The following is a 24,781-nucleotide window of genomic DNA, read 5'->3' on the forward strand; positions in this document are numbered from 1 at the left end:
TATTACCCTTTGTTAGGTATTATCTTCTCACCTGCATTTGCAGCATTCCAGCTAAATGAAGAGAAAACCCTGTATTGCCTGGGGCATATGATGGTGCAAGTTTGTATCTCCAGCTGAGAAACTGTACTGAACTTCTGGAGCCATTTGTAGGACATTGCTTTTCAGTGAGAAACTTTACAGAAAGAACCCATACCCAAGCCCTCAGCTGAAATCTCCCTTCTGTAGGAAGTGTTCTCACTAAGGGCTGAAACTGGACCTGAATTTTGTAGTTAGCCCCAAGGCTTACTGGACATAAATGGTGGAGTGTTCTGATACCAGATACCAAGTCTGCAATCTCCTTAGACTTATTGGTCTCAAGACTTATCTGAGCTAGGAGAGATGGAGTGGCTCCCATGTGTGAGCAAAATAAAGGTATTATGAAAAAGAAAAGAGTGTATGTATGTATGTGATATATATGTAAACAGCTGTGTCTAAAACCAAGAATGGTGACTGGAACTGGAAAACAAGATGGCACAAGGTTTAAAGCAAAGAAAGGATTTCTTCATGTAAGACAAAGCATTAATTATAGAACCACTTGCTGTAAAGGGCTGTGAAGGCAAATATAGAGAGATACACAATGGATGAGAGAAATTCAAGGGCTGTTAAGTGCATTGGGGTCTGTTGAATAAGGGGTTTAGAAGTAAGTTTCTGGTAGAAAGCCCTAAGGCAGTGAAAAATAAGCAAGTCCATCCTCTGGGCTTGTGGAAGGACAGAAATAGATGATTGGAATGATGGGGATACCCCCTAAGATTATGTTTGGTATAGCATTCACACATATGTGTATGTATACACAATGCTAGACTATGTGATAGGATTTTCTATTTTTGTGTGCATGTGTACTGAATGATAGCTCTGTCTTTAGATGGGTGTAGCTGGGGGCATACACACATATTTAGTGTCTTTGCTTTGCTAGTCACTTTGATACATGATATTTCTGTGTATTATTTTCCAAAGGCTACAGACTCTTTTATACCTGTCACTGTAAAACTATGAGGTTCCTTTCTGCTGTGTGTATTTAGTGGAGGATTTTCTTCTGTCTCATTTGGGCTGTCATCTATTAGAACTTGGTTTTGAAACCTACTTGCTTTGGAGGATAGGATCATGCTGTTTAACTACTTGCTCAGATGGGAAGTACAGTTTAGACATAACGTCTGTGCAGCTGTTGCAACATTCACAAGCACTTCCAGGCCTTCTCTGTGATTACAGGCATGTGAGGATTGCATTCCCTCTGCTGGGTTTCCTATACTCAAATAGGAGAATGGAGATCTTGTATCTTCCCTTTTATTAAATACCCTTTCTTATTTGATTTGAGCTTGACTTGAGCCTTTAAGGGATTAGGAGTGTTAAAAGGGCTGAGCATGCCTGTGGGAAAAAGATTGTCTTCAGCAGCTGTCTGTTGGTAATCCTTGTGTGTTGCAAAGCAAGGATGTGCAGGTTGCAGAGAGCTGTAGTTTCCTCTGATAAATAGAGGGGTCATAGTGGTGCCAGGCTTTTGATGTTAACATTTTATAATCAGACTCTGGCAACAGGGAGCAAGAGTGGTGCCACTGTCAAAAGCAAGCTGAGAAATGTCAATTTAGCTCCAAACACAGGCTGTGATATCAGAATTTGTGATTCATGGTGCTTTCTATCGTGTCTTGTGTTTGGTTTTATACAGTCTGCTGTAATCTATGTAATAAGAGTTGCAAGTTTAGAAAGGTTTCATATATGTGTAATGTAACAAAATGCAGGAAAATGAGCTTGGAACTTCATAGATTCACAGAATCAACTAAGTTTGAAAAGACCTTTAAGGTTATAAAGTCCAACCATTACCCCATCACTGCCCAGACCACCACTAAACCATGTCACTAAGGTCCTCATCTAGATATTTTTTGAATACTTCCAAGGTTGGTGACTCCACCGGTACCCTGGGGAGCTTGTTCCAATGCCTGACCACCCATTTGGTGAAAACATTTTTTTATCATCCAGTCTAAACCTCCCCTAGCACAGCTTGAGGCTGTTTCTTCTTGTCCTATCACTTGTTACCTGGGAGAAGAGACTAACCACCACCTGACTACAACCTCCTTTCAGGTAGTTGTAGAGAGCACTACAGTCCCCCTGAGTCTTCTCTTCATGGATTTCTCTCTTCATTTAACAAAAAAAAAAAAAAAAAAAGAAAAGCTGTTTCACACAAGGTGTGATTTTTAAGATGTTCAGGGTGTTCTCTTTGATCAGCTGAGGGGGAGGGAAAGTGCACTGGGACAGCTACCTAAATGAAGACAAAACAAACCTGAAGTTTTTGGTATTTCAACAAAAATTTACTTTGTAGCTTCTTTGAAATGGGAAGCCTTGCAATTAGGTAAATGAAAATCATGTTTCAACTTGAAGGGCTTTCAATCAAAATCATACTTTTATCTGGTATGGCCAGACCTGGAAAAGGCCTTAAGGCTTGCAAGCCTGTTGGCAGTGACTCTGTTTATGAAGCCATTTGCTGGAGGTCCACTGGCACCACACTGCTTCACCTGTGGCTTGGGGCTCTGCAGTCACACTTGCACTGCAGGCATACCCATGACTTGGAAAACTCATGCTTAGGTTTGGATGCAAAGAATCAGACTTAATCTGCAGTCTGATCACAAATAAGAAGAAAGTGCATGCTGGAAAAACAAACTCTTAATGTCATCTTGAATAGCAATTATGATGCATTTAGCACAAAATAGTAGTTATAGGAAAAATAGGTTGTTTTTTCCATTTGCAGCAATGTGGTTCCCTGTGAGATTTAATTAATGGCTCTCGTTTATTCTTATTTCTCACTACTCTGTGAGTGCCAAGTATAAAAGAACACATTTTGGCTTCTGGGCAGCAAATTCATTTAATGTTGATATAGAAGTGTCTCTCTGGATTTTTCAAGGGAAAAGAGAGGGAGGGACATGGAGGGGAAATATGATTAGTAGCATTGATATCATAGACAGTTTGAATGGCTTTAGCAGTCAGTGAATTCTTATGAAAACTGAATTTATATTCCTGCACAACAATCCAGAGAATGGGGAATTATCTCTAATTCACATCACATTAGATGAATGGAGCCTGGAAGCTATAACCTACTTAAGCTGAATGTAACATTTTGTCTTTTGGGGGATATAGGAGATGTTAGAAACCCACCTATGCTCTCTTATCTTTTTCAATTAAGATAGTAAGCTTTCCTTTGGATAATGTTGTCTTGAGGAATAAATTTCAGGTTAAGCAAAACTTCTTGATGGATAAGACAGGCTGTACCACGTATTTCACTCTGATGTTGGAAAGGACAGAGTAGCCTGTCTGCATATTTCCTCCTACAAGCATAGAAAGCAGGGAGTGAGGTGGATATTGATGGGGTGGATTAAACAAGTCAGCTAGGCTTTCATTTCTGCAAAGCTTGGTTGCATACCCACTGGCATCAAAAACTAAAATCCAGTGGTATAAATGTACATCTGTCCTTTTCATATGAAAAGGGCTACTCTTTGAAAGCAGATAAACTAATTTTGAGGAGTATGTTGTTTTTGGGAGAGGCTGGAACTGAGAGCAGCAGCCTATTGTTTCATGTAGCAATTGTTTAGTGCCTGTGTTTGGTTCATAAGGTCTAGAAAGAAGATCAATCTGAAGAAGTTTAGCTCCTATCTTGTGATACTTAAGCTAGCAAAAGAGAGAATGAAAAGAGTAAGAGAAATGAAAGCCCATTGCAAAGGGCATCAGTAGGCAACAGCGAATCCTGAGGATTTCATAGCACCAAAAGCAGTAACACTTCACTTTCCTTATGACTGTACACAACATGACATTTTGAATTCTGCCCAGTCCTGTCTAACATCGTCTGCTGTCATCCCTGTTAGATCAGCACAGGTGTATCTGCTTTTGAAGTCATTACTAATTTATTTGTTAAAAAAGATTTTGAGTGGGGAATAGGGATTTATCTTTCGGCTGCTCTAGTTGCATCATTCATCAACTCTTTCTTTGCCTTTGGCAATGGATATGTTCTCCTCTGCCACAGTAATAATTTTAGTTCATTTAGGCTCTCTTAGTTTAATTCTTTTTTTCATATTTGTTGCAGCTTAGAGACATGGGACTCTGACAATTTATGTATGACATGAGCTTGGGCTGTTTATTCCTCCCCCTTCCTGCTCTCTTTTTGAAAATTGTGGTGAGTATATATTTTCTTATAGAATTTTGAAACCAAATGATACTGGGATGAGTGACTGAGCTGAGCAGCTGAAGGCTATTTGGCCTTTGTGAAGATCTCTGCACTGCAATGCCGTGCCACCTCCACCACTGATTCCACCACTGATTCTTCTCACCAACTGCCCTTTGGTCTGTCTTTCAGCCCTATGAAAATGCACAATAGCAGCATACTGGCTCAGCATACTGGCTCACCAGGTGCTCTTCTTCCTGGTCTTAAGAACAGTGTACAATATTTGACTCCTGTATCATCAGTATGTGATTTTTACAGTGTCTTGGGTCTTGTGTTCTCTTTTCTACTGATGGGGATAATGCTGAGTATGAAAGGAACTGGAGTTTTTTTCAGGCACAAGTTTTGAATGAATTTGAGGCATGAAACTAGAGAGGATTTGGCTCATACTCTGTGAGGTGAAAGACAATCACAGAATCGTAGAATCAACTAAGTTGGAAAAGACCTATAAGATCATGAAGTCAACCATTACAATGATGCTGCTTTTGGCTCTTGAGTGGATATGTAGCTTCACAAATAAAACGTTTAAATAAATCACCATTCTGGACCCCTTAGCATGCCAGTGTGCTTGTTTCTATTATATGAAAAAAGCAAGAATTAGAGTGAGAATAAACAGCTCTTTGCACGTATTTGTCTGCTGGATTCATGAGGCGCCTTGCCTTGGGAAGCAGTTTGGATAGAAAACTGCATATGCTTTATTCACTGTGCTTTATGAATTGTATGTGGAGAGGATTATTCAGGATCAGATAAGTTCTTTCTTTCATTCCTTGACATAGTTCTGAGTTTTATTCTCAGTTTTTTGAGATATCGGACCTGTTACATATATTATTTTTTCCATGAGAAAACCCATGAAGTTGATATGACTTGTGCTGGGGCTTGGTTCATTTCGCTTATTACTAGAAAATGCTTAATACAAAATCAAAGAAACAGATGCTACTTGCTGAATTTCTCTGTTGCTCACAAACCTTCAAGCTCTTAGCATAAACTTGCTATAGGGGCTGCTGTTGGCCATCTTCCTGTTTTTTAATGTCACTGTCCTTTGGCAATACATAGATCTTAGTGAAACAAGATGTTGTTTTTCTCTGCAAGCTATACACATTTTTCCACTTTGTGCTGTGCATTTTAGGCAGACTGGGAGCTAATAAGACTGCTAAGATGAATTCTCAGATCACCATGTTTTCTGCCAGGGATAAAAGGCCACATAAATACACTTTTCTGACTTCTTTCTCAGATGCAATTTCCCTGCTCTCTCTTTTATTTCTGCACTCTGCTGGCAATATGGAATCATAGTATCTCTATTTACCTACATGGATTTCCTAACAGTGTTATCAGAGTACAATTATTAATGAATCATTACATCTTTTTCCCAAAATACCCACTTATCGTTGAAACCTTTTGTTCCAGTTCACGCTTGTGTTTAAATTTGGACAAAGTACTTAATGTTATAGTAAAATTAGCTTCCAAAAGTGTTAAGTAATGCCTCTTCCAGCAGAAAAAATATCTATTTTAGAGGGACTAAGTCAGATGTTTTGGAATGTGCTATATCCTGTATCCAGCAAGGACAGCCAAACTAACCTTAAAAATAAAAAAGGAAAAATACCAAGAGCTCTATTTTGAGCTGGGTCTTCCAAGACTGCTGAGGTTTCTGTTCTACAATGGGAAATATAGAAGTTTAGGACTGAAACAACTTTATGCTGAATGTCTGCAGTCTTGTGCTAGAGCTCCTATGTGGGACTTAGTGTCATCAGGGAATCTCTGTTCATCAGCCTGTAATTTCTGATCATCTGTCTCGCAAACCTCAGTGGTGTCAGGTTCATACTTAGGAATCTTATGGCTCTGGAGAGTAACAGTACTAAGGAAGTAAAGTATAACTTAAGACTTCTATTGCCAATAAAGTGGGCTGAATGTAAACAATTTCCTTGTTGAATGGGAATGTTTCATTGGAGTCCATGTATGCAGAAGGAAAGAAAATTTTTGTCCATACACCAATTTCAAGGAACAATAAAATCCTTTGACATGAAGTTCATGAAAAATCTGTAACACACATCCCAAGGAAAAGCTGAAGTCTGCTTTGGAATTTGAATCTAATAAAAGATGTTTTGTAAACTTTTTTGTTGTTGTTGGATGTACTTGTGGGATCTAGTTGTGGAAAGAACAGTTTAACCCTTCTTGATCCATATGCTGTCAATCAAGTTAATGATATTCCTATTGTTTTGGTAAGTAGTCAGAAGAAGTGTGACAAACATAGAACTATGGCATTCCCTTACAGGCACTGAAGGAGCTGACGACATTTTATAAAATGCAGTTATGTAAAGTATTGCTGGAGGCAAGACTGTGAAGCTGAATCTTTGCTGTTTCCAAGGCAGAGAAAAAGTTCTAATGTGTTTAGTCTTGTAGAAACTAGCTTGGCCTTATTAGCTCCAGCTAACAGGACTCTTCAATTCAGCTTCAGCTAAAGGTATTTCTTAATTAGTGGAACAGGGATGCAAAAATATTCCTAGTATTTAAAGTTGGTTATACTCATTCATATCTTGTTGAATTAGAATCCCTAGACAACCTCTTATTTTTCTCTAAAAGAATAATGTTCCACATCCCATCACTGATTTAATATTTCTTTTAAAGCTAACTGCTGTGGAATCTAAATTTAGAAACGAACTCTGAACAGGGACAGTTTTTGCCTAGCTTACAAATGAATTGCTTATGAATCATTCCATGACAGATTTAGATGAGTAATGCATTTTTGTAATGAGCAGTACATACCATGCATCTTTGTCAATCTTCAGGTTTAACTGGGAATACACTCAGCTCTCTCTAGTGCCACATATAATATAGTTTTGGGATCCTGTGTGATTCAAATGGGAATTACAGATGTCAGTGACATTACGCTGGTGACAATCTATGAGTTGGAAAGTGGCATCCTTGCAGTGATGCCTCGCTAAAGAAGTATTGAATTTCTGCAACTTGAATCCTTCCTGGTGTTAAAAATTGGAAAAGTTAGTTGAAATTAATCAATAAAAGGTGGAGGTAGGTTTTCTTGTTATTGGTCTTATCAATAACTTCTGAAAAGTTTTCTTCTGATAATTCTTCTCGCAGCTATGGTCAAGCAATTCTTCTAAGTGCAGTAAGGTTGACAGTGCACTTGCTTAAGAATTAGAACTTTAAACGTACTGTTTGAGGATGGATTAATCAATGCTTAAACAGATAGCTTGTTTTAGACAACCACTTTCCTTCATCCTGCTCCATAATACATCAAAAAATGAACCCTAATTTCATCTAGTCTCATGAAATAATGCTTTTCTCAAAATTTTGCAGTTCTGCATGCATTTCCCATTTGAGATTTGTTTTCAGGGGATTGCGTGTGTTTGTGTGTGTTGTGCCTTCAGTCAGTGACTGTTGAAGACCTTCATTTCTTTGTTTAAGCCTTCTGACCTTACAGAGAAGGATGGCTCCCCTTCTCTAGAAGTGAGCATCCAGGACATATATACTGCTCTGCCAGTGTCTGGCAGGGAGACAAGGGGTTTGTCTGAAACAATCCAATGAGAAGGCCTGGAGTGATTCTGCTAGGAATTGCATTACTGTGTTGGAGTAGTCACCATAAAAATTTGTATTCAGAGAAGGAAGCTGCATTTCTTTACAGCCTGAGCTAAATAGCCACGGTCTGTAGGTGTGGCTGTTGGTCATGCCTATCCCCTTTGGGTGGGACAAGCAGTGGAGGATGGAAGTGTGTGCAATGCATGTTTGTCATATGGTTCTAGCTTGCACACGCATAAGCATGACCAGGAATGGAGTTCACTGGTCCTCAGAGGCACAAGTATGTGAATATGATAGATGAGTCTAGCATGTTTCTTACCCTTATGGGGATCAGAAAAGAAACCAAGAAAGAGCACTGCCAAAGTTAGCTCTAGGAAGCTGATTCCAGATAAATGCTATTGACGTTTGAGTTGTCCTATCTTGTTTTAGTGCCTGGCCTGCTGGTTTTTATTTGTTTATTTTTAGGGGAAGATTTTCAGTAACAGGCTTCAGGAAGCCTGAAATTATGTTTTATTCCCTTGCACTGACATATGATAGTCGATTTGTATTGGCCATACAGTTTGCAGTGTCTGTGTACTTTAGGGTGTGCAAATACAGTTTGAAAATTGGAGTAGATTTGTGCTTGGAAATTGCTATAACAATTAATGGGTGAATAAAAGCAGAGAAGAAAATTATGAGCCAAACAAATGGATTTTGACAGGCTGTCTTTGTTTAAATTACTCTACAGAACTGCACAGTATTTCCTGCAAATTGTGCTCTACAAGTTGAAGATCTAATTAATGAAGTACTGCAATAGATTAGTATCCGTCTCATTTTTCTTATTAGTAATCTCCAGTGCCAGGTTTGATAGCTTTATTACCTTGCCTGGTTTTGGAAGGTCTTTTCTGGAAGCTGTGGTCACAGACTAGTAGAGCTGTGGTGGTTTTTTTTCTGGTGGTGTTTTGTTTGTTTGCTGCTCCAGTCCAAACATAGGTGTGATTATTTATTAGGCTTGCTATGAGCTAAATTGTCTTTTCAGGGTCATTTTAGTACTTGGAGGTTTATAGTCTTGGAATAATGTTTGCACGTACACATATGTGTGTGACATTTTATTTCCAACAGAAGCACTCTGGAAAAAACAGACTGGAAATAGTAGCCTATGAAGTGTTACATAAGCTGCAAGCATATTTCATATGGGCACAGAAACCTTGTATTGACCTGGATGAAGAAGCCAAAGATACACGTTAATGACACGGCGTAGGGGAAGCTTTCTTCCTATGTGTTTCTGCTTGCAGCCATGAACTGGTTCAATGCAGAAGAATATAATTTTCTAAGTTGGGGGTGGGAGGGTGGGATGATGTCTTTGGATGCATGCTTGTATGTGAACATAATCTTTACTACATTTAGCTTTAGGTCAAAGCTACGATAGATTTCATATGTGTGAGTGCCAGTCAGGGTCCTAAAGTTGCCTATTCCATCTATGCTTTCTGGACCTTATTTTCAGGAACTCTTAATCCTAAAAATACAAACAAAGTGAAGTCTTGATTACCTGAATCTGTTCCCTTAAATATAATTCCAACACTTGTGAAATGAAGCACTCTGCTACAGTGTGAGGTTTGGTATATGTAGCAGTGGGTATGACAGTAGTACTGCAGCTGAGCATAGATTGATTCTAACAGGATTTAGTGATTTATTGCATCAGGTATAACAGCATGGTACAAGGTAGCATCCTATGATTAGATTTACGCAACATAACTCAAAGTGATGGCTGAAATGTCAAGAGGCGAAGGCATCCATTTTTCTGGTCAGCCAATATTAATTCTCTGACCTGATATGCTGCATAATTTTGTTCAAAGAACCAGAATAGTGGGGGAAAGTTTACAAGGAGCGATAGATGTAGTTTTTCATGAACAGACTGATTTATGATAGATGGGTAACGATCTAAGTATATATCTAGCTGTTTTAGCTGTAACTAGCAGTTAGATGGAATCATTCAAGACCAAATCATCTTAATCCCAGTTCAGAGCTTCTGTTCTTACAGCCCATCTGTTGACATGACAAGTTTGTCAGATTTCAGAAGACTGTTGCTCTGTAATTTTACCATACCCTAAAATGCTGCTGCATAAATCAAAGTGAAAACTGGTGAACTTTGGCCTTGGGATAAGATATTTTGCCCATTATCTCTTCAGAACATTTTTTTTTTATTCTCAGTTATTTCACGTTGCCTCCGATATGTTTATTTTTGTCTCTGGAAAGGAAGACTCATTAATTTACTAAATTTTTTTGTCACCAAATCTTCCTTATCAAAACCATTTACATGAGATTTCACCAGCTTGCACCTCTAGCCTGGCCTGATCCAAATCTGAAAATATGAAGGAATTCTTCAGGTAGGAGATCATGCACAGTAAGCCAGTTTAAAAGGACAGCATTCTATTTAATTTGTTTGGTTTTACTGACCTTTTTAACATGCCAGGGATTATGGTACCAGGAGAAATGCCAGCAGAAATGCAAGGATTTTTTTTTTGTGTTATAGGCAAGTGTGTGGTAGGTATTAGGCTATGCTGGTCTGTACACCCATACCTGTCTGTGAAAGACATCATCAACATTTATTTTGCAGCACCAGGTTTAAGTGGAAGCACCGTGTATGTATTTCATGATCCCTGCACCTTGTGTAGTTCTTCTCTGCAATGCCGCTGATAGAAACATTGATACAGCTGTAGATATAGGTACATCTGTATTTTATTAGCGTCTCTGCATTTCTGCATGGCATCCCTCTGTAGTCCTTGGTACTGTATCAAAGCCACTAATGGCTAATCATTTAAAGAACTTCTTGCTGAAATCTCTTTGCTTCCAACCTACTATAGACTTACTTGCAGAATAACTACTATAGGCTTTGGCTTTCATTGGCAGGAATAGAATTTCCCTCCCTGCAGAGATGGATGCCTATCATGTGTCCTTAAATTTAATCTGGGGTTAAAAAATGATCCAGCAACCACTCACTCATGCTAATGAGCTTGGTCCCAGGTTCCTGGCTGTAACTTCCTTACATATAGGGGCTCTGGGGAAGAACCTTTTAGACCTTCCCACCATCCTGAGGCACCAGAGAGCTTCCACCACAAGGAAATGTGTAAAGGCTAATGCAAAACTTCTCATTTTAATGAGAATGTGTGGGAAGAACTTGCACAGCATGGCAAAAATGAAGCTCATTAGCTAAAGAACCAAAATAATCTCTTCTAATGATTCTTATTTTCTTAATGTTCTTCCTTGATCACCTTCTGTATTCTTCTCCCAGCCAAATAAGGGCTAGGAGGAATAAGAGCCCTTTAAGAAATACTGGTATCAAAGAAATTTGTTTATGTTTTCTGGCTGAATAAAATACTGCATTATCCTGAACTGTGTTGAGCTATCAATCCCTAAAAGGCATTTTATCAGTTTAAGCTCTTCTAGGATTTCTCCATTTCATCCAGGAAGGGGTGTCAGTCACAAAGAGGACAAGTTGCCTAGGGAAATTTGTATGATGTAGCTGCAAATCTCCAAAAGGTTATTCTGATGGGTCTCATGAGTTCCATCCCGATTTTGTTCTTTACCGTGCAGTTGTTCTGCTTTCCTGTGAGCATGTGCAAAGAAGTCTTTAATGAGAAAGAAAGCCTAATCACTGGGATAACAGCCATGTTTTGGTCTCCCTTTTTAAGACCACCAGAATTTAATATGCAAGGAAGATATATTTAATAATGGGTATTATTAATTATTAAATTATTAAAGTCAGTCAGAACAGGATTTTCTCAACTAGCCACTAAAGCTTACTTGTTCTAGTGAGGAAATATTTCTCCATGGAAAGAGAACAAGATTGCTTCTAAAAAGAAGTAATGAGATGGTACATGGCCATTAATGCATGGAATTGTATTCATAAGGTGTCCATCAGGTCCACTAACACCAGCATGTATTTTCTGGATCTGTTCTGATAAATTGAGCTTCTGAAAATTCCCTGCAGTGTTTCAGGAGTAAATGATTATATGTAGGTTATTTGTCCATGCCACTGAAATTGTATTACCAGCGATGGATTGGTGTGTCAGGGTGCATCATACATAAATGATTTTTAGAGTGAGCAGCCTTCATCTAGAATGTATCAAGTCTCATTGTATGTGGGGAATAGGGGAATATCTGAACAGGTTCTTTTGTGGTCATAGAAGATCCAGTGTTTGGGTACAGAGCTCAGGGAAAGAAGTTCATTGGTTGTGTTACTGGGTGCCTGCTGCTTTGCAAGTAACAGGTGAAAATGGGCTCTCTGTTTTGAAGATTTTGCCTAGTCACTCACACCCAGCTCTAGACCCGTGCTTTAGCACTGGTCCCTTGAAATGCACGGTTCTACTCAAGCACAGTTTGGCTTGTTGTCTTGTGCGTTGGCTTGTAATCTGAAGTGACTTCTCTCTTTGCATGCTAAAAATACTCATGGCCTTAAGGTATGCAGGTGTTCTGGGCACTGTTTTCAAGCAGGTATCTTGTGCTATAACCCACATCTCTTGAGTTACAGCTGTCCTGAGGGTTGAGGTATCTCTTTAGCCCTGGCAGCAAGCAGCTGGGGTTTCTTCTGATAAAGCTTGGTCTTTACATGTTAATGTAACAGAATAACATTATAACTCTGCACCGTGATTTGATTTGTAGAAAATCTTTATCCTTTTACACTTACGGCCCTTTCCCCTCTTCCTGCTGAGATCTGTTTCTGACCTATATGGTTTCTATTTCTATTTTCCTGCTCCCTTAAAAAAAGTTGTGACTCATAACGTTAACGAGAAGGAAACATCCAGGAGCTATTTCTCTGACAACCAGTTTATGTTAATTGGCTATTGTTTGTTGGGGAAAAAAATCTCCAATTAGCCTCTAAAAGCTGGACACCAAGCGAGATTTGACCTTTGTGTTTTAGGATGGCTATAACAGCTAAACTGTGTGACAAAATCTCAGTAGCAGTTTAATGTCTACTATTACCATGATGAGATGCAATTTCAAGAGAGAAGAATGGGGAACTGTATTTGCTACAGACAAGTTTTCTGAGACTGCATATGAACTGTCTGCTGATACACTTTGGCATATTAACCACATTGATAGCAAACCAATTTCACTTGATAGATTTAATGGGTATTATTCACTAAGCCACTCTTATTTGAGTATTTTCTGTTTCACATCTTGTGACTAGCTGCCTAGATCAATGGAAAATAATCACTGCTGCTTTATTTAATGTTTAAATAAAGCAAAGGTTTGAATAAAGCCACACATAATGCAGCAGCTTTTGGCTGGCAAAGTGGTATTGTTCAGAGGTGTCATGTTGTGCTATTCTGTCAACAAGTCCTTAAAAAGGACACACTTTCAGTGGCAGAAATGGGCTTTTATAACTCAGTTCTTCCATTTGTGTGTCATTCATCGGTGTGCCAGTATGAAACTGAACTCTAACACAAATACCCATCAGTATTTCGTTGTTATAAGAAATAGGGTTTTCTTTTTTCCTTTTTTTTTTATTTTTATTTTTTTATTCCTAGAAACAGTGGCTTAAAAATTTTCAATGTATTTATAACTAATTTTTCTTCTGTGGCATTCTTGTGGCAGCAATATGGTCTTGGCACAGTGTTAAAATGCCCTTATTGAAAAAAGGAGAAATAAACAACTTGATAAAGGCAGGGTCATGGGAAAGAAGCTTAGAAACCAAGCAGGTCTACTCTGAACCTCATGACTCAATGGGAGGCCCCCCTTACCCTTTCGTACTTTGGCCTCTGTATCGTTTGTTTTTAGCTTGATTTTTACCTCAATTTCCCTTTGTATGTTTCATCCATGCATTAAATACTAGAGTGAACCTTGCCATTGAGTTCTCTTAAGTCATGCCTTTATGTATCAAATTATAACTGCTCCTGTGAGTACTTTTTATGGTCATTCTTTGAGCGACCCTTAGGCATCCATTTTGTGACAGAGTAAAATCTCAAAACCTGATAAAACTGTTTGGGCATGTGTAAATTCTGATGTGTGGAGCTTCTCTCAATGTGCCTATGCCTTGCTGAAATGAAGCAATTATACAAAAAAAATTATTATTGATTTTGCTAAGACTTTCTGTCATCTGGAATAAAGTTGGGCTCTTCATTTGACGTGTATGAACACAGTATTAAGGGAAAAGAAAGCACTTCACTAATGTGGGTATGCTTCCAGTCACCTGCCAACACTGAGAAACTGAGCCACTATTGTCACAACAACAGGTTTTCTTTCCTCTCTCGGATGCTCTAAAGCAATTACTGTGAAAAGTTGTCTTGGTAATGAGCATCATCCCTGTTTCAGAAATGGAGGAAATGAAATTACAGCCAAATCTAACCATGGGCAGAATACAAATGTCAAAAATGAGCAGAAAACTAGATATGGTTATTGACAATTTCAGTTCCTTAACCAGAACAGCGCTTGTTCCTTGATCACATAATTTGGACCCCCTTGAATAAAGTTAAATAAGTCTTGAATGAATTCTATAATATTGCCATCCTCTGCTTTTACTTCACGTGCTTGAAAATGAAACTGGTCTCCTACTGTTAACAGTCTGGGATGTGTTATCTTTAAGTGTTAAGTTGTTAGTGTCTTGGTTCCTGTCTTCATCTTCTGCCTTAAATACTTTGATAGGTATGTGGAGGTCAGAGTTTTCAATGTCAGCATCTTGGCAGGAGCCCTTTAGGGATGTGGGCTCATGTTTAGACCACTCCTCATCACCAGGGTGATGCTAATTTTCAGGCAGAAGCCTATCCAGATATTACTTCTGCAAAACAGAAAGAAACTAGTCATTATGATTGACTGTAAATCAGTATGGGGAATCAGAGTCATAGAATGGTTAGGGCTAGAAAGCACCTTAGAAAGGAATGTGATAACCTAATTCAGTACATGAGATAACACTGTATTGTTTTCCCCATCTTTCAGAACTGCTTCAGCTGTGTATCTGCAATTGTTAGGTAGTACATGGTTTAGGATTTTCTCCTTATTTAAGCATATCTCACATCTCCACATACAAAGAAGTCTGGTATTCATCTAGGACCCTGAACTGGAAATGTACTTACTATGGGCTAATTGCTCACTCAATTTTTATTCCAGCAAGTTTTCTTCATACCCCTGTGCTGTACTTCACAGAAGTGATTAGGTAATATGCTGGGCCCCTGGAGATCGTGATCTCTGTAGAAATCAAGAGAAAATAGGAAGGGAAGGGAACACAGGGGAGCAAAGAGGTTAATATTGGTCAGACTGATAGGGGGTGGTCTTATCAATAGGTGAACTGTTGTCTTTGCATATTAAGCCACATGACGTTTATAATGAACAAATATTTTGGAAAAGGAAGAGTTATCATTTATGCAATCTGGCCTTTGTTTTTCCTTACCTCTGTGGAACTGTTTTCAAAAAACTTCTTAATAAACAGAAGAACCCATTGGAGCAGATTGCTGCAGATGGTTTTGCTTAGCAAGCTACATCTGTCTAAAGATTATACTATACTACTAGGTTGAACTTTACCCAGCTGATGTTCTGAGATGGGAGCCCACATATGATAATATTGAGATGCTGATATTAATAACAGTTAACAATATAAATACTAAGAATTGTATTAATTGAAAGTAAGAACCATGTTTTATTAGCTTACAAGAGGCTGTGATCACTGAACTTGGTGTATTAGGTCAAGTCTTGGTTCCTTGCCCCAGCATCTCTCTGTCTAAATGCACAGTGTCAGTCCAGCACTGCAGGTGGTCCCTGAGAACAATTTTAAAATCAGTGATTTTAAGTATGCGTCAGAGTGGTAAACTTGAAAATTTAGTCTCAAACATGGGTGTTTGTTAAGGGCTTTTGAAAATCTATATGCTGTCTAGCATTACTCCCCTGGACAGATCTATCTAAAAAAATAACTTTAGCCTGTTGGCTTATTTTAAAAGCAGAGAGACGTAGAAAGGGTTAAGAGAAATAGATGAAATAGTTCCTTAACTACATTGGGCATGAAGAGCCTTTCCAGGCAAGTTGAGCTGATAGGCAGACTCCAAGGACTCTTCAACACCTGCAGGTTGCTGGTCTACTGGGAAATGGTACTTAAGCAGTTACTGTCATCATAAGCACAAACTAAAAAATCACACTTTTGTGAAGATAGCCTTGAGGCCCAATGTTTCTGATGTTGCAACAACTTTTCACTATAAGAGAAAAAATAATACAGGATGACTCTAAGGATTTGAGTTGCCTGTGTTTTTTGTTCCACTCACAGACTATGGGGCGTTATCAGATGTAAAAAAGCAGTTGTCGTTCAGTGAATTAAAATCCTACATTGAAAGAAATGAATAGTAAATGCTATGACCCGATTGGTTACGGACATGTGTGGTAACCAATATAATCACAGGTGTTGGCTGATACTGCAGTGTGCAGTAACAGCCCATTAAGAAAGACAAAATACTATTTGAGCAATACATTTCCTTGAGTCATCTTCCCCTGCAGAGATGTTCAGAAATCTCCTGAGCAGTTGGCTGTAGATGTTCAGCAGAGATGGTGTTTGTCTGTGTGTGCCTTCTCTGCTGTTTTCTGTAAAGACCTGTAGTTTCATTTGGACACCAAAGGCTTGTTTAATGGTGTTTCAGAAACATAAGCAGCTGGAGGGCAGATGCTCTTTCCTGTTTCTATCAATTTTCCAAGAACTGTAGCTCCACCTGAAGGCATATAATTGAGCTTCTGATAATCTCTGCATCTTTTTATTCCCAGCTTTAAGAACAGTGTTTCAGCAAGGGAGGAGCCATTCAAATGGCTCTCTTTGAGCCCTTTCAGTAGGGGGTATATTGTTTCCGTCACGATGGGCAAATCTGGAATTGTAGAAGATTATTTGATGACATTGAACTGGAGAGGATTAGTCAATTCCAGTCAACTAATTTGCTTAAATTTTTCCAACATTAGTCTCCGCTTTGGAAAAATGGTTCTTTACATGGGTATTTTAAACCAGTGAAAAAAAAAATTGATATATTGTTATTGTTTGATGTATTCCAGAAAAGAGTGGGTAGCTTAGCTGACGAGCTCCACTGTAGCCAGGAAAGTACTGTTTGATAGCAAAGCAATTATCTCACAGAAAAGTGGTATGGTAGCTTCAGAGTCCATGGAGACTAGTAAAAATGTGATGCCCAGCCTTGCCTGCCATGTGGAGGTATTTCCAGGCTAAAGACCTCTAATTCATGGATGCTTTAGGGAGAATTCCTGACCATATCAATGTTTTTCAAATTAAAAACTTTAAAAATTTTGAAGCAAAAATCCCCACCAAGCAGTTTTTCAGATTAAATTATTCACATTTAGGGCAGCTGGTGCTGAGGTTTCTTTTCATCATCATCATCTTCAGCTCCTGATTCATTCTTCATGCAAGGAATGCATAACATTTTGAAAAGGGTGAGTGCCTTTGCAGGTTATATCACCCTGGATGTGTTTTTGCAGGTTATATCACCCTGGATGTGTTTTTGAGGTGCTGTGTATCCTATATAATCCTTGGGTAGATTTCAGCAGGGAACAGTGCTTCCATTAGATAGAGCTCCTTTTTTATGGTGTATGGATGTCGCTATTCCTTTGTTTTCAGGAAACAGGTAACTGAAATAGAATCTTGGCCCACTGTTTAATGGGCTCTAATCATGTGTTCTCATCCTGAACATTGCAACATCAATCAGATAAAAAATTAAAATCACTTTTCCCCTGAGCAGTAAATGAGTGCCATGGAGGTGGATGGATCAATACAGATTTAAATGCATGACTGACATGGAAATTTTAGGGAGAAGTCTCATGGGTCTCAGAGTATTGCCAATGCCAGTGGCAGCCTCAATTCACAAATGAGGAAGTCCTATATTCCACTTTTAAAAAAGAAAAAAAAACCATAGCTGAGAACAAGTAATAGCTGAATCATGGAAACCTTCTCTATGGCTGCAGGGTGAACAACAGCTAAAATGTGTGTTTGACTACATGATCGCTACTTTATAAAGGGTCCTGTTGAGACATGACTGCAAGAGGAGGTTAAATTGTTGTGTTAGACTGAGCTGGCTGATTGATTAGCAATTAGAGATTTCTATTGATGAGGAGTCTGAAAAAAGACAGACTCAGCTTTGCTGCATTAGCAACCTGCATGTGAGATGGTACTTGAATCTTGATGCTCTGTCAGCAGGGTGCCAACAGTAAGTATCAGTGTGCCAAAAGTAATTGGTGAGATAGGTCAGTGTAGCAGAGACAGAGTAATTGTCATCTCAAGTTTCCCAGAATATGCTTTCATGGTTTATTGCTGTCCAGAAACATCAGAGATCAAATGATTTAGGTGACCATTTGGAGCAAGAAAAGGCTCAGGTGAGCAGGGAGACAGAAGTAAGAAGGGATTAAGGCATTATGCTGAACAGCCCCAAAACCCCTGTTCCTCTTTGTAATGGTGATGTGCAAAACTTCAAAACAGTGCTGAGAACAGTTGATGACTTTACTTTTTGTGCCTAGTATTTATTAGTTTGTCTGAGAGAAACATGTTTGGCATACACCAGAAGTGTTGTAAGACGACCTTAAACTGAGCTTCATAATAAGCAAAAAAGAAGGAGCTTATAGCACATTATGTATAGCTTTGAGCACATTAATATATATAAATGTGTAACTAGAGAGACATCTATGATGTCAGATACTATCTGGATATTGAAACATGCTATGCTTTGAAACTGGTACTAAAAATGGCAGTATTTTTTTTCACTCCTTGTATGTAAATGTTTATGGTGTATTTCATTGTGGAAATTAGATATTTTTAGGAGAACATTTTCTGATTTATCCTAATTCATACATTATTTTATAAGGCTAAGAGAACAGAAAAGTCCTACTGGAAGACATGTTTGTGCCTGAATGGACCAAGAATAAATCATGTTCATGTGGTTCTACCTTGATTATCCAATATGTGATTTACTGGAAAGATTTGCACCAACTTTAATGGGTCTGAACCATAGAGTATATCCCTTGAATTGTTCTGAGCATTTTAATTGCCATTTGATGTCTGTAATTATCAAGTATCTTCCAAAAATGGTCTTTTAATTTTAGTATCTCTGTAAGGAAAGTAGGGAGAATGTTAAAGTATCATAATAATTAATGCTTGGCAGCATTTATCTGAAGATGAGAGTGAAATAGTTCATCTATGGAAATAGCATTGATCTACCCTTGCCTAATGTTATTACTTCTCCTTTGCTGACAGATTCTTGTGGTTTCAGTACAGTAAATGTGCATGCTTTGAGTTATACCCAAGGCTCTCTGATGAGGAATGCGAACTGCTAGTACATGTAGTCAAGTGCTCTCTTAGCACTTTGTTGTGGTTTAAAACCAGCCAGACAGCTCTTTCACTCACTTCCCCCCCTTCTTGCCCTCCCCCTACTCCTGGAGGGACCTAGAGGAGAATTGAAAAGAATGCAACTCCCACGGGTTGAGATAAGAACAGTTTAGTAACTAAGGTATAACACAAATCACTACTGCTATCACCAATGATAATAATGATAAAGGAAATAACAAGGGAAGAGAATACAACACCTCAGCACCAGCCGACCGATAACTCGCCCCCCCAGCCCAACCAAGCACCAACTGATACCTCCTCCAACCCTGCAGTCCCTAGCCCTTCCGGGTAACTCCCAGTTACATCCTGGGCATGACATGCCGTGGTATGGAATACCTCTTTGGCTAGCTTGGGTCAGGTGTCCTGTCTCTGCCTCCTCCTGGCTTCCCCTCCTCCCTGGCAGAGCATGAGGCTCACAAAGTCCTTGGCCAAACCAAAACATCATTGTTTTCAGCTCTGTTTCCGAGCTGAAAGTCAAAACACAGTAGCACCAGCTACTAAGATGGAGAAAAATGACTGCTACTGCTGAACCCAGGACACACTTAAAAGACAATTTTTCTACAACAAGCTGGGGATTGTCAATGGTGGGATTTTTGGTTTAAAAATTCAGTGTGAAGCAGATGAGAATTCTCACAGGTGAATTTAAGAACTTATGTCTGTTGTAGAAGTTATCTTTAAATAGAAGTGGGTAGGCTTATCCTCATCAGATTTTTTTTTTTATTATAGGCTTTATAAAAGGGAACCTCGTGTAGCTTCTATAGATTCCAATATCTAATGTTAGATTTATAATTTCAGAGCTAAAGTTTCTGAAAGATTCTCAGAAACTTAGCTTGGATTCAGATTTGGAATCTTTTGGTGTTTCAGATCCTAAAAATTTAGGGTATTTTCATTTAGCAATTACAGGCACTTTACTGTCCTCTTGAATAGTGTTGCCTGTACTTGGTATAAGGACAAGATTTCAGTAACTAAAAAAATAATTTTTTAGAGTTTCTCCATATTTACCTTAGAGTAACTGAGAAAATTAAGTTTCACAAACCAAATTCTAAGTGGAAAAAAATACTGAGGGTCCAATCAGAAGCTGTAGATTCTATCAGAAGCCTGTTCACAACTAACCTATATCTAGTAATTATCATGTAAACTTTTTAGCTAATCACAGTTTAATGAAATTTATTTGCACAATGATGCTATAAATAAGGACTTCACGTAAACCTAAACTTAAACTGAGTCTCAGAGCAGCCAGGGTGCAACAGTTTAGAGGCACTAAAATCTCTAATTTCTATTGAATTTGAAAGGATCTTGATCAAGATCATCTGTACAGGGGTAGATAAGTTCCAGCTCCAACTCCTGAAGTGTTCATATCCATGTGCATCTAGTGAATGGAATATTTGAATACTATTTCACATACAAATTGAAGAGCAATGGCGTCAGCTGCCCCCACTTTCAGAGTCTGAAAAACTGAACTGTTGGAAAACCCCATGTAAATACATATTCATCTAGGTCTTAGAAATTGCTTGTAAAACTAAGATCATTGACCAGTCTTACATGATCTTATACCTCCAATGATAAGTGAGGTTGTGGCAATTCTTAATCATCTCAAGAGTCCATATGTATTTGCATTTGTTCTGAGTCTTCTCAGCTCATGGCACTTTCACCTAAAAGACTTCTTCTCAAGGTGACTGATGCGAACTTTGCAGTACAGTATTTCGGTCAGCTGAATTTTGTTGTTTGCTTGTATTTTCTCCTTCTACTTCTGCCACTCGCTGCTACTTTTCTGCACACTATTTTTCTTGTCGTTTGTCTGCCCAGTACTTATGTTGGAATTTTCAGTACACCAGTTTTTTTTTTTGTTTTCTGGGCATTTTTTTTAGCTTTGAATGCACTGCTCCTCTGTGCCTGTAAATTGATACATCATAAATAAATCAGACTGTGATGCAAGTATGAGTAAGATTTGACTTGAATATTGAGTCAGTGTCATTGCAGATAAAGAAAATAATCTATAATCAAATTCTGAATATGGATTCTTAAAGTGTTGTTATATGTTAATAAAGAAATCAAAGACAGCTTCTATTATATGCCTATGTTATTTATATATATACACACCCATATTACTAAATTATTTATGACATAAAATGGGAAAATAAATTTGCTACTCATCTTTAATCAAGAATAATCTATAAATAAAAGAAAACACATGAAGAAATGAAGAAAACACATAAAAATAAAATAGCTTGGAGAAATTTTGTCTCTGCTAGGCAATTTATCATGCAGGCTGAGCAGAGTTCCTGAGTTTGAATTTTTCAAAATTTGCCTGTTTAGTGGGAGGGAATTTCTCAAAATGTACTTGATATACTAATGTTATTTGAAGAGTATCAGAGGAGAATGGAGAGGCTTAAAAACCTTTATACTATGGTATATTTATGACTGAACTGCCACTATGCAGGAGCTGTAGAAAATAACACAAGGCGTTGCTGGAGTCTGTTGTTCCTATGCCATCCCCAGGAGTTGTGTGTACCTGGAGGGTCTCTGTCTGACCCAGTGGTGGGTCCCAGAGGTGCAAGCCAGGGCTTGTGCAAGCCAGGGCTGCCTCACTGCCCTCCTGCCCTAGGCTGGGAGGTCAGACCTGGCTCAGAGGACGAATAACATCAACTTTTTTCCCCTACCACAGACTTCTGTTGTATGATGTAGAGAAACCTGTTATTCATAGTTCTAACTTGAACTGTGTGATTTAGCACTGTGGCATTTCATTGTGAGATATTTCTTGAACTTAAAGGGTTGTGATGTGTCAGAGCTGAGCTCCTGCTGCATGTCAAAGCTGCCACATGTCACTGAAAACCTCCTGTTGTGATGGAAAGAATGAAATAGCCTGGAAGCACGGAAGTTACAGGGAAGGCAGGTGGGCAAGAGGAATGTTATAGTGAGTGGATGGGAAAAGGATGATGTTTCTGAGTGACATGCAGTAACTGCACCACAGTTACAACACAAGGAAATGGTGCTTCAGTAGTTTGAATACCATATATTGTTGCTTAAGCCTTTGAAATAGGTTATGTGATGCAGCCAACAGGCAGCTTAATATGTTTCTTCATGGCAAGGCCTATAAGAAGGTAGTCTGTGTCTTACCAGACCTAAATCAAAGTTCTAAAAAAAAACAAATTACTCTAGAAGGTAGCATACATCTTGCAGCACTGGGCTGTTTCTAGTTGGCAGAAACCAGAAACAGTTCCATAATTCCTGCTAGGAATTTATTGCTGTAAATCAAGTGTAATAATAGAAATATCCGTATTCCAGAATGACTTGGGATCCTGGGTAAAATTTTAAAGTGTGCTTTGAAATGAAGGACAGCCAACTGACAGAACAAGTTTTTTGGTAATGAAGTAACTGAATTCAAGAAAACTCCAGGTGATGCAGTGCAAACCTAGTAAATCCACTGTTGTTACAATGCACCTAACAAAAGCCAACTTTGATGAAAGCTATGACAGTCTTTAGCCTAAGATCTTACTGCTCCTTGAAGAAAGATTTTACCGAGAAATAACTAGGTTTTTCTGCTGCTAGCATTTTCTTTCAGCCTTTATTCTGCAGAGTGGACAATTCAGAGGGGTAACACAAATGGGGCCAGACAAGACTGAGAGACCTATAAACAAGCATGAATCAGTTTCTGTAGCTTAGGAAAGCAGGTTGAGTTGGTAGTGAAGGGAGAGATAATTTTTGTGTGGATTTGGTTTTGGGTTTTTTTTTGAGCTCATAGATTAGTTACCACTAAAAAGCATAAGTAGCAAAAAGCAGAATTGGCAAAACAGCAATAGGCTATACATTGTAATCAAGAAGCAGCCTTTTCCTGCCCTGTTCTTTTGCGTTTAGAAATGATTAGAGAATCAGAGGATAACTCTGACTGGATGGAGCCTAGAGGTCCATGAGTATTGATCCATGTTTTCTCCATTGCTCAGCTTTTTTTGAGACATTGCACTCATTGACTCCATCAATTAAAGGGAAAACAAATTCCCCTGAAAGATGAAGAAGGTGCAAACAGTATGTGCTACATGTTCACATCCTGGAGTCCAGGGCTTGATAGTCAGGTACGCAAGGTAATGTGCAAAATGTCACACTTAAGTGTTTTACAGTCAGAAGATCATTCTGTGAGTCTGGGGAGAGTCCTCTAAGTAGAAATCACCAGCTGAACCGAGCATGTATTACCTAAGCAGATTGCCTGTGATAAGACACAACAGAGCAATACAGCAAGCAAGTTTTGTGCCTTTCACTGATAAAAAGAGCTAAAATTTTTCATCTGGTCCTTGTTAGTGACTGTGTCTCAATTAGATCGTGGTAGAGCAGTTTGATTTCCAGTAATTTGTTCCTTCCCCAGAAGTCACTGGATGTAGATAAAGACTGAGATTCTAATAGCATCGCCCGCATTATTGCCATGGTAATGAGAAAACTTGTCTCAGCTTGGGAGCTTTTTCCTTGTTTATCGCTATGAATTTCATTGCTATACAGTGAACAGCAGGTGAATTTGCCCATATAGCTAAAGAGAAAACGACGGCTGCTTTTTATATAACTCACTACAAATGTTATTTGGAATGTTTCAGAATATATTAATATGGCATTTGTAAGCAAGCTTATAATTGGCAATATGTTCAAATGCTTTTGACGTTTGACTTGGGCAGGAGGGGAAAAGCTGTAGCACTGCTTGCAGAAGTCACTGCTGAAGTTCAGACTGCAGCCAGGATTTGCATGCCTATAGCTTTCAGGCAAAATAAATAAAAAAAAAAAAATGCAGTCTAGAACTTCTGTGAAGGGACAAATGAAGAGAAATGAAAAAGAGAAGAAAGAATAATAGGATGTGATAGCAATTCAGGTAAATATCACTGCACTGAAGGCAACAAGGTTTGAGATAGAAAGAGGGAGTGAGAGATACGGCTTTCGTGCTTCAGGGAAATCCTTGTCTCTGCCAAGCCCTTTTGAATAGACAGATATGTGCAGGAACTGAGAGGTGACTTTGGGTGTGATGACTCAAGTTGTCTTCACGATGGAGGCAGTTTATTACAAATGGAGAGGATGATAAAGCCATGATGAGTCAGAGATATAAATGACAGGAGGCACCACTGTGCTCACCCCAGGCACCCTGTGCTGCACACACTGTGGAATCCCACCTGGGAATTCATACCAAAATAAGTGTCTCTTATAGAAAGATACTCAATCTTGACTGAAAAACTTCAAGAAATGGGACATCTATATCAGGCAGTAATAGCTGACAGTATGGCTGTCTCCCCAGGTCTATTTTCCCAGTTTTGATTTCCAGCCATTGAACTGTTAGCTCGAATTTCCTCCATGGCCAGAAATACCGGTTGTGTCTCTCTTTCTCTTGGTACTTGTAGGCTGTTAGTTTAGGAAACATTATACTTCTGGACAGGTTAATTGAATGGGGTGGGGAGGGGAATGTTTTCCATCTAAATTTGGTGTATTAAGTCCTAAGAAGTGCACTGCTGAGACAGTTGTTGTCAGTAGTGGGCTGTTGCCAGCAGAACTAAGCTTTGCTCCTGGGACATTCTGCAATTTAAAGAAGGAGCTAACAGAAATGATGCTAGAAGGAAGTAATGATCATCTTCATGAGGGATAATCTTTTCAAAAAACTCCATGAAATTAGAAAATTCACCATTAACTCTCCAATGACAGCTGATAATAACATTACTTTT

The 24,781-nt window shown here is 38.7% G+C and overlaps 1 long non-coding RNA gene across 2 annotated transcripts in view; it reads left to right on the forward strand.

Moving 5' to 3' along the window:
* The window catches only part of LOC134174439 (uncharacterized), a 30,158-nt gene extending 14,835 nt beyond the window's left edge, over nucleotides 1–15,323 (forward strand). For both annotated transcript variants that reach the window (XR_009968647.1, XR_009968648.1), the window contains exon 3: nucleotides 14,681–15,323. This is a non-coding gene — a long non-coding RNA (uncharacterized LOC134174439). The remainder of the gene's footprint in view (nucleotides 1–14,680) is intronic.
* The last annotated feature ends 9,458 nt before the right edge of the window (nucleotides 15,324–24,781 follow it).

This window comes from Pezoporus occidentalis, unplaced genomic scaffold, assembly GCF_034315485.1.
Source record: "Pezoporus occidentalis ecotype Australia unplaced genomic scaffold, CSIRO_AGI_Poc_V1 ctg60, whole genome shotgun sequence".
Classification (NCBI taxonomy): Eukaryota; Metazoa; Chordata; class Aves; order Psittaciformes; family Psittacidae; genus Pezoporus; species Pezoporus occidentalis.